This window comes from Gavia stellata, chromosome 15, assembly GCF_030936135.1.
Source record: "Gavia stellata isolate bGavSte3 chromosome 15, bGavSte3.hap2, whole genome shotgun sequence".
Lineage (NCBI taxonomy): Eukaryota > Metazoa > Chordata > Aves > Gaviiformes > Gaviidae > Gavia > Gavia stellata.
Window position 1 is genome coordinate 16,279,397 of NC_082608.1, and position 9,836 is coordinate 16,289,232.

The window sequence follows — 9,836 nt, forward strand, 5'->3', positions numbered from 1 at the left end:
TTAAAAGGGGGAGGGGAGACCATGGAAGCAAGAAAGACAACCTAAAACCTCTGCAAATAGCATTCATTTGGCTTGGATCCAAATGTCACAAGTTGCTGCCACAGTGTCCCGACACACTCTGTGGCTGAAAAGTGAACAGGGGAAAGCTGTAGCTCAGTACATGGGGGCTCTGTCACACACCCAGACCAAAATTAAATGAAAATGTCCATCACTAATAGAAGAAAAATAAAAGCTGTCATTGTGGGTGGCCCGACTAAGGCTTTGCAAGCACTACATTTTAGAAGAGTTTTCCTGGAAACTTGCCAAGTGTAATTAAAGCACAGGTACCTCCAAACTCACAGAACTCTAATAAAAACAATTATGCAGTTTATAATGTTGTGCACGTGCCAAAATTTGTATTTATACAATGGATCAAACCATGCAGTCCAGCAGGTTCAAAGATCCACTTTGAAAATGCTTTTTAGAAATACTGATTTGCACTATACCCGGAAGACTGTGTAGCCTACGGAGTCACAAAGACATATTTAAAACCCCTGCAAATTACTTCTAAGACACTAGTATTGGTTTCAGACATACTTTGGCATCACGCGCAGGAAGGAAAGCCCAGTCTCTGTTACAGTCAGCCAGCATCTGCACCCCAGAAAGGATAAACCAGGCCAAGAAAGAAAATCCATATGGAAGTTTCAACCTCTTTCTTCCATGATAGGAATGTATGAGGTTACTCCACCCCCAAAACAAATGGCATTGGGATGAAATGGTACCTCATTCATTTCTTACTGGTTCTTCTTTTCATCTCTGTAACCAAAACATACTTGTTTCATCCAATAGAAGCTAAAAGTTGTTCTTTTCTCCCCTACTCCTAGTAGTGCTGCTTCATCTCACCCAAGTCTGACATATTATCTTGATTTTTCATTTTGTTTCTGAACTGGAAAGGTAACTACTGCTGATGTGACGTGTTCCCACAAGTGCTAGCATCAGTTTGTGTTGCTTTGTAAGATAAGATTGCTGATGACAATTTTCCTGCTTGTATCCAGTTAGTTTCAGGGTGGGAGTCTGAGTTCTGTGATGAAAACTTCAAGTTCACTCTGGGGACTTAATTTTCCAAAGTACCAAGAATTCACAGCTCCAGTTGAGATCAAGAGGAACTGAACCTGCTCAGCATTTCTGAACATGAATCCCTGTACTCTTTTGAACAACATACCCTGAGAAGAATATGGCTGGGAAGATTGAGTCTCCAGTCCTTCTTACATGTGTTTCTTCTTTTATTTGCTACTAATTTCATGGGCCAAGCAAAGAAGAAAATTGGCTTCTCTCTCCTCTGAATTTCATTATTTGCAGATTTTTTTAATACAAGATAATGCTTCTTTGGCTGGCTCCTGGGATTCCTCTATTAAAAACTTCCCCCCCCCCCCCCCCCCCCCCCCTTTTCACATCAATAAGCCTTTGTTACTTCAGCCTTCATGCTGGGAACATGGATTGCAAAGAAGTTCAGGAGCCTTTTCAGTCCCTTCTGTGTAACAGTTGCAGTGTACCCACAAATACTTTGTTTTACCATTTTCAATTAAGTATCAGCCCATTTCCTATGAAAATTAGGTGCTTTTACTTCTGGTTCAGTCTGTGTTCATCTTCCCTTTGTAGCTGTCTGCCCAGACCCACCACCTTGATCTCTTTCTTCCTCAAAATGGACCTCTCAGTGGGAATTTTAACTACAGCTTGGCAATCAAACAGGAAAATGTCTCCCACAGAATTATGGAGCTGTTCCATATTTGCTTCTATAAGAAAGGACTTACAGCACCATGCAATACTATACAAAGAAGGCGTTGTCTAATAAATCTTCATAGATATTCTATTTGCTGTGTAGTGAATGACTTCAAACTCTGGTGCCATAACAAGAGTGGGGTTTGTGTTAGACGTTGGAAAGCTGTATTTTTTGAGGACCAGATTCTAATTCCTTGTAGGCTATTCTGCACCACAATGGCAATCAGCAATCACTTCACAGCTTTGTGTAAGGGTATTAACTCTAAATATTTAACTTGCTTTATACTCTTTCACCAGGAAAATGAGGCCTTCATGACTTACCTTTTATTTTCTGCAAAGAAGGATATTTTTACCACTATTTTTCTCGCCAAAAAATGATGATAACAAATGGAGAATATGGTAGCAGTAGTTGTACAGGACCCCTTGAGCTAGGTGCTGAACTCACACAGAATAGAAAATTGGTCCCTATCCCAAGAGCTCAGCTTACAGTTTTTAATTTACCACAGCCTTCTTTGCATTCCTAATTTGCAAACAAAACTATTCCCTGACTGTGGTGTTGATTGCCAAAGTGATTTCAGCATGTTGAGGAGTCAAACAGTTGTTTTACAAACTCAGTGTTGCACCGGTTGCTGTGACAACATTTAATAATATCTTACTGTGTGTGTGTACTGAGTGGAAAGTGTTTGATTTTTGTCTATTTTCAATAGAGCTGGATGTTGGGAAGAAAAAGGAATGAAATCATTTTAGGCTGTATGCCTGTATCATTGAAATTAACAGCCCCTCTTCAGCTGAATTCAGTAAGGGTAGAGTTGGAGCATTATGGTGGCAATTCGGAGCTTGCATATTAAGACAAGTGCTGTAGTGGAGCAAGAATGTAAAGGTAGCTGGGAGAGTTAAAGAAGAAGTGATTTTAGGCATATTACAATAAGAAAAAATGTAGAATAGAATATTCATGAAAATCGGAGTCATGCAGGTTGAAGCTCTACTCAGCAAACCCTTATGTACAAGTCTAACGCTAGGTATGTTCATGTTTGCTGGGAGGTGCCTTATAATCAAAATCCTTCCCTTCCTCTCCTTTAAGAAATACCAAATACTGTGAAAGTGCTGTTGTTTTGCTCCATGGATGAACTCTTAAAGAGTGCAACATTAATAAAAGTGATTTCATGGCCTTTTCAGTCATTTTACTTTTAATGAGAGCAGGGGGGTTTTAGCTTGAATTTAGATGAGATTTAAACCTTCTTGGCAACGCAGACACTGCAACATTGTGCTAGAGCTTCATAACTAGAAACTGAAACTGATTAGTCTATTTGAGAGTAACCTGATTAATTTTTTACCCATGCTTGCAGGATAATTTTACTGAGTTGCGTCTAGCAGGAAGAAACGCGCTGCCTCCAGCTCTGCCAGGCCAGCTAGCACTGCCTGCTGCGCTCACAGTATGAAACTGGAGTTGCACACTGCATGATGTGTACTGCGATATGCACAGGATCTTTCAGAGGACTATGGAAGGCATCGCACGTCTAGGACTTAGCCACAGTCAAGCAAAAACTGTAAGTCTACACACTAAAGTCTACAACTTCAGTTACCTTGGCCTATTTTCATGATCCAGAATAAAATGGAATTAAAAGTAAACAAAAAAAGTGACAGGTAAAATATGAACTAGGTTGACAAAGTACTTTTATTTTTTATGATCTATAATAGTCTAAGCTGCAAGATTATTTTTTTTCAGGATTTACCTTTTGTGTCCCTTTGATTATATATATACACTTGTGTCTTGCTCATTTGCAATCACATGCTAAGGGTGTCAAGAGCAGCGAGACATAAATGCTGTTCTCATGAGTAAAATTTTCTCATTGCAAACTGAGGAAAATGGGCAGTTTATTAAGTCTCTGTTTTCCAGATACATTTTTTCTGAAACCTGCCTCATCACAGTACAGAGACAATGCGATCTGAAAGCATATTGTTTTGGACGAGGGCCAGCCATCTGGGAATCCTTCACAAGTACCTGAAATAGAAGTAAGGTAGGGCATATTGAGGTGAGCAGCTTCCAGATTTTACCTGAAAGCTCTGTAGGTGGCCTAAGGCCACTTGAATCTAATCCAAAATAGGCACCTGGCTCTGGCCTGGATGCCTGCCAGTTTCATAGCATATTCTATCCCTGAATTATGGTGTCTGGACTTATTTCATGGCTTATTGTTGTATGTCTTTTAAAACTAATTCCTCACTGAAAGATGTTTGAAATTCAAAGCTTTCTTCAATTTCCCACTTTATTCTGGAGCTGCAGACACTTGCCTTATTAGGTCCAGGGAAAACCTGCTCTAACAATTCACTAAATAGACCTTAATGCTTTGGTAGTGTGCAGGTTGTTGTTCTTAGGAGGAGGAAGAGAAGGGAGAACGGAGGCTTGTGTTATGGCTTTACCTTGTTGATAAACATGACGAGGTATAACTTTTGTAATGTCAGAGTTCTCACTAAATGCCTGTGCTGCTTAACTTTGAAAGCACTTTTTTATAGGTGTGAAGGGAGCAATCTACTTGCAGTGATTAAACCTTGGTTGTTTATTAACTACAAATGTGGCTTGTATATGCTAGCCCCTGAATTATCACAGTGCTTTTATTATAGCTCAGTCTTTTATATTTCAGCGAGATTATTCTAACTTCTTCCTTATGAGCTGCCCAGAAGCAACTCTGCTATGGAGCTTCATGACTATTGAACTTTTTTGGAATACCAGGTCAGACTTACTCATACTCTGAAACTCCGAATGGAGAAAATAAATCTTCTAAAATCCAAATGTGAGCAGTATAGTCGATATTTCCTCCACAGAGGAATAAAATACTTAAAATACTTAAGGGAGAATTTACCAATAGGTGATACATATAAATACGAGAACTTTTCCCTGAGACCCAAATGTTTAGCTTTTGATGTTAAAATATTTTAAGTGGAAAACACTATAGGATTTCTCAGTGCTACACGGGCAGCTTAAATGGTAATGTATTCATCTTTCTTCTCCGTATCAGATCTGTCAAAATGGTTTGTATCTTCATGATTTTGTATGTCCAGCAAATCTAATCCTTACCAGATGCCTGGACTTTATATTGCAGTGTTGCATATTCTTAATTATGCTGCTATCTGTCCATCTTAATACTTGATCATCATTATCACACTAAGCAGTCTACTTAGCTAAACTTCTAAAGAAACAGAAAGGCAGACTTCTGCAAAGTCCTTTCCTAAGTTGGGTAGCCTCACTGTTACAGAAAACACGTTGCTGTTTAAACAGCCCAGAAAGGAATTACCTGACCAGAATAAATAACAACTGCCTTAGGGCATGTTCCCTCTCAAATGTTGATTTGAAATTGCTGATCAAGTATTAGATTAACTGAATTACTTACAACTCTCAATTAATAAATACCAAAGCAACTTGGCTAAGAAAACAACAGAGAACATGAAACAAAGAGAACAATGCCCACGTCTGCAAAAATCACATGGAGTGGTTTGTTAGATACCAGGGCATTACACAGAGAAGAGATTTCTACTGAATCATCCTCAGAGCTAAATCAAGGGGCATCTGTTATTTCCCACCTAAAAGTCTAATAAGAGACTCCGAAGGATTTAAAGACTGTTGGGCCTACAGGAAAATCGCAAATAACTGCAAAGTCAGGAGAATACTTAACCTGAAATTTATGTGTTGTATCAACAATAATGGAAAGCCCAAGAGAGACTAAGGGTTCAAGACATGAACCTATTATGTGTGTGTGTGCAGTGTGGAATGTGGGAAGCTTAGGGCTACCATATTTCTGTCCAGGTTTTCCCAGACAAAATGAAATGCAGTGAGACTAATGTGTCTGGGATGCGTCCTTGATTTGTACACATACGGTAAGTTCAGAGTGAATTGGATTTACTGTGCTCACACAGATCACCTATTCAGTGCACACACATTAGATCCCATGCATCCCAAATGCATGGGATCCATTGTTCATATACTGTAGAGTAGATCTGACCATATGCAATAGATATGTCTGCAAATGGCCTTGATCAGCTCATCAGAGTCCTAAGCAGGCATCACATTACCTCATTTTTTCCTGAACAAAATATCTAGGTAGAAAAAGAGGACATACCTGGAAAAAGTCAGATGCAGTCCTAGGTAAACTGTGTAAGTACTAATTTCCTTTGGTATGCTTAATGGTATCATTATAAAAACATCAGAAGATACCATTTGTATCAGGTCAAAAAAGAAAGGAACTGAATCCATGGATACTTGAAATGGAGAATTCCATTTTATTGCCCTGAGTGCTCAGTGGAGAGAGATTAGAGAAGTATGTCATTGTCCACTCTTGTCTGAAGAGGGACAGAAATAAGTGCTGGTGTTCAAGAGGGAGAGATACTCCTTGAAACTTTAAAAAACCAAAAGCCATTTATTTTCCAGCCTAATAGATGTGTTTGATTCATGTGCACTAAAAATCTTGCCATCAAAAATAGATTGTAAGGATTTTAAGCACTTTTGGAAATGCACTTCAATGTATTTGTAGTTTGAACAGGCTCTGCAGTCCTCAGATGGGGAAAAACAGTCCTTCATATTCAGAGACTGAAATGTTTGGAACTCCAGAATGTACACTTACTGTACATCCATGCATTCCCTGCCTTGGACTGGAAAGTCAAATGATGAAGTAATTCTACCCTCCACAATGTACCATTAATATTTTAGTATACTAAAGGAAATAACAGGATTTGGAATGGTTAGTGCAACATGCTACTCTAGTGTGGCTGAATGACTGCATGTCAAAAAACTACGCTGTTTGTATGCCTACTTCTCTGAACCCTGTCTAATGTCACTGTACCATGACCCAAGTTCTGCACATACTTATTGACTGGCAGTTACATAAACACTTTAAGACAAAATCTGATTTTATCTGGCAAAGTACACTGATGGCTATCAAGCTATGATACCTTATCTGACTCCTATTTCTTTGGATAAAAAAAAATAAAATAGGGCTACTTTTTCCTAAAATCTGTCTCAATACAGCATACAATGCCAGAGGGACACTCCACGTTCAACTCCAAGCTTATCTGTCTAAGTAACCTAACTCAAAGCATACCCACAAATATTTTTTAAAACAGCATGACAATAATGCTAAGCAATTTTTCTGAATTCAAAGGGTAGGATTCAGGCAATCACAAACCCAGAAGCACTTATCTGGTGACTTTTGCATCCAGTCCGTCTGCATGCTCGTGCCTGAAAAGCAGTCAGTGTGGAAATGGTGGAACTTGCTACGCACATCTGAAGGATATGCTAGACCTAGTATGTCCATAAAGGAATTCTTCTGTTCTGCACCACCATAACATTTTCTATCCTGGCTCCACTGCAGCCAAGAAGCAAGTCAAGACAAATTCCCTTCGCGAGTGAAGCTGAAATAGCATCCAGCAGATGTCAGCAGCGAGCCCGCACACCTGCCCTCAGCTCACACACCCTGCTGTACTTCTTCCAGGGCACTGCCTGATCCCAATTTACACAAAAAGCAGAAGACAAAGTCATCGACATATAAATCAAGAAGGAAACAGCTGTATTAAAAAAATCAGTGAATATTTCCACTCCAAGGGTGATTATGTGGGAGGCCTTTTGTCTTTTTAGGAATCTCTGGCTTCCATGTTTTGACTCTCAAGCTGAAAGATGCTATTTAAAACTACTGTTTCCGCATATAACTTCTATTTCTTTATGCCTTGTTTTCTTTACATCTGCTGCTATCTTTTATAGCTAAGCTTTTTAGATTTTTCCTGCTGCTATATAACTCTGAAATGTGGAAATTCTGTAACGCCAAAAGGTATATCACTGAACTGAAGTGTGGCATTATAGTCCCATCATTACCAAGTCACAATGGGCTCAGTTTCGTACATGCTTCAGATCCTTCACTCTACTGAAACTGAAGTGAAATGCTATCAAAGACAAAAAATTCCTACACTACCTTTCTCATTCAGAAAAGAATCTTCCTAACTCATGTTCTGTTAATCCACATAACTGACAACTCTTACACAGTGCTCTGAATTTCACACCACTTCACAGCAAATATATTTGTAGTAAAACTGGGTATCAGTTTACTGAAAAGTATCAGTGAGACTTCACAGGCTTCTTGCTGTGAACAGGGGATCAGATTCTCCCGAAAGTCTCTGCTGGTGCGAGCTGGTATAGCTCTACTGAAGTCACGTTTTGCTGAAACCTATTGCTAGACAGAATTTCAGGCCAGCTCAGAGTGTAACAAATCAACAGAACTGGAGCAATCTGCATCAATAGTAAATTTTGTCTAGGGAATATAAAGCAATCCAAGAGATTTTTTAATCCAGTCTCCATGTCTCATATTGTCTATACCCATAAACAAACTGTAATACCCAGTAAATCCTATGGCCAGAATTTCTTGAGGGAAAGAGCTTGCTCCTTTTCTGTTGAAGGAGGGCGTTCTCACAGAAAGCTCTGTACAGCCTATGTACGCAGAATTATTCCAATGGTTCTTGGGGAGTCACCGTTTAGGTACATCAGTTTTTTTGGGGACAGCTTCCAGAAAGGCTCATAAGTAGAAATGAAGGCAATTACTTTTAGCAAGTAAGAGTTAATATTCAAGTAGCTAGCAATTTCGCTGTGGCAGCCTAAACACACTTTTCTATCTTCACGGGAAGACTTTGCTGAAAAAATATGTTACTGAGGATTTTGTTGTCGAAGACAGTGCAAGATTGAAGACTATTCTAGAATGCCACCTATCACAACCTAAAGAGCTCATCCCAGTAGCCTATCTATAGTTCTCGGAGAGGAAGATGGTCCTCCAGAGGATGCTTCAGAGGAGATCTAACTTGGATGACATTCCAGAAGAGCCTCCAGCAATGGCAAAGTGTTTTTCTACACCACTAAACACACACACACAGGTTTAGGTCTAGCAGTGGCCTCAAAATCAGCCACAAAATGTCTGTTGAAACCTTTAAATAGCATCAAGTCCACATGCTCAATCCTCTGAGAGCTCTGCTTGAATGCATGGGTTGGTGACATTCATAATACAAAAGGGGTAGAATTTGTTCAGTGCCCTTAACTTCAAAGAATTCTGGTAGTTCATTTTGTTTAAAAAAAATTCACATTCCAAATTTTAATCTGTAATTAGCTGTTATAACTCTTCAGGTTAAACTTATAATTTAAATTCAGGAGACTTTAAAACTGTCTGGACAAATTAGATATGTACTTAGAATACTGGCACTTCTCCAAAACAAACAGTGTCTGTTATTATCAACAGTGCTAATGTTACCAGAATAACTAGGAAGCTTTACAAATCAGCATGACAAATTAAAAAGAGGAAAAACAAAAATCTCTGAAGGCAAGGAGTTTTTAGCACTCATTTAAATTTAATCTTCATGGCTAGATTTGTTTCCATAAACATACGTTTGTTGTAATTAGCTACTGAGACTGGAGCTTAATGAGTTTAATAAATATTTCAGACTGTTAAGAGATGGAAGTGGCACTGTGATGACTGGAGATTTTCTGCAGTTCAATGAAATATAAATGAAGAGTAGAAATTAATAATTAAAAAAGAATTGGAATGACTGAATCACACATTTCCTAAAGGGACCATCCAACTCTCTGTGGAGTGGAAAAAGTTATTCGGAATTGGGCATGGACCATAAGCTTCTAAACACTTGTCCAGCACAAGAATAGAAGATCAGTCTGCTGGAGGTATCCATTAAGGAAAGCTGAACAATTATGGACAATGCAGACAGAATACTTTCCCTGAACAGGAGACTAAAGAGTGCAGTGGAGGCATTGCTATTTGCTTCAAAACCATTTGCACTGCAACCCCTGTGAATATCACAGAGTCTGATGATGTCCTGTGAGGAAACAAGCAACAGGAGCCACCTGGAGAACTACAGGGTTCATAAATCTTCAGACAACACCCTTCTTCATTTAGACTCTGGCTGATAAAATATCTTCCCTTTTTTTTGTTCCTTTATTTTAGAATATTTGGTTTTGAGATGTTATAGGAAACATTAATTTTCACACTGTTGGATTTTGTAGTCTTGATTATGGAAGCAAGTATGTTTCACTTGTATATAAT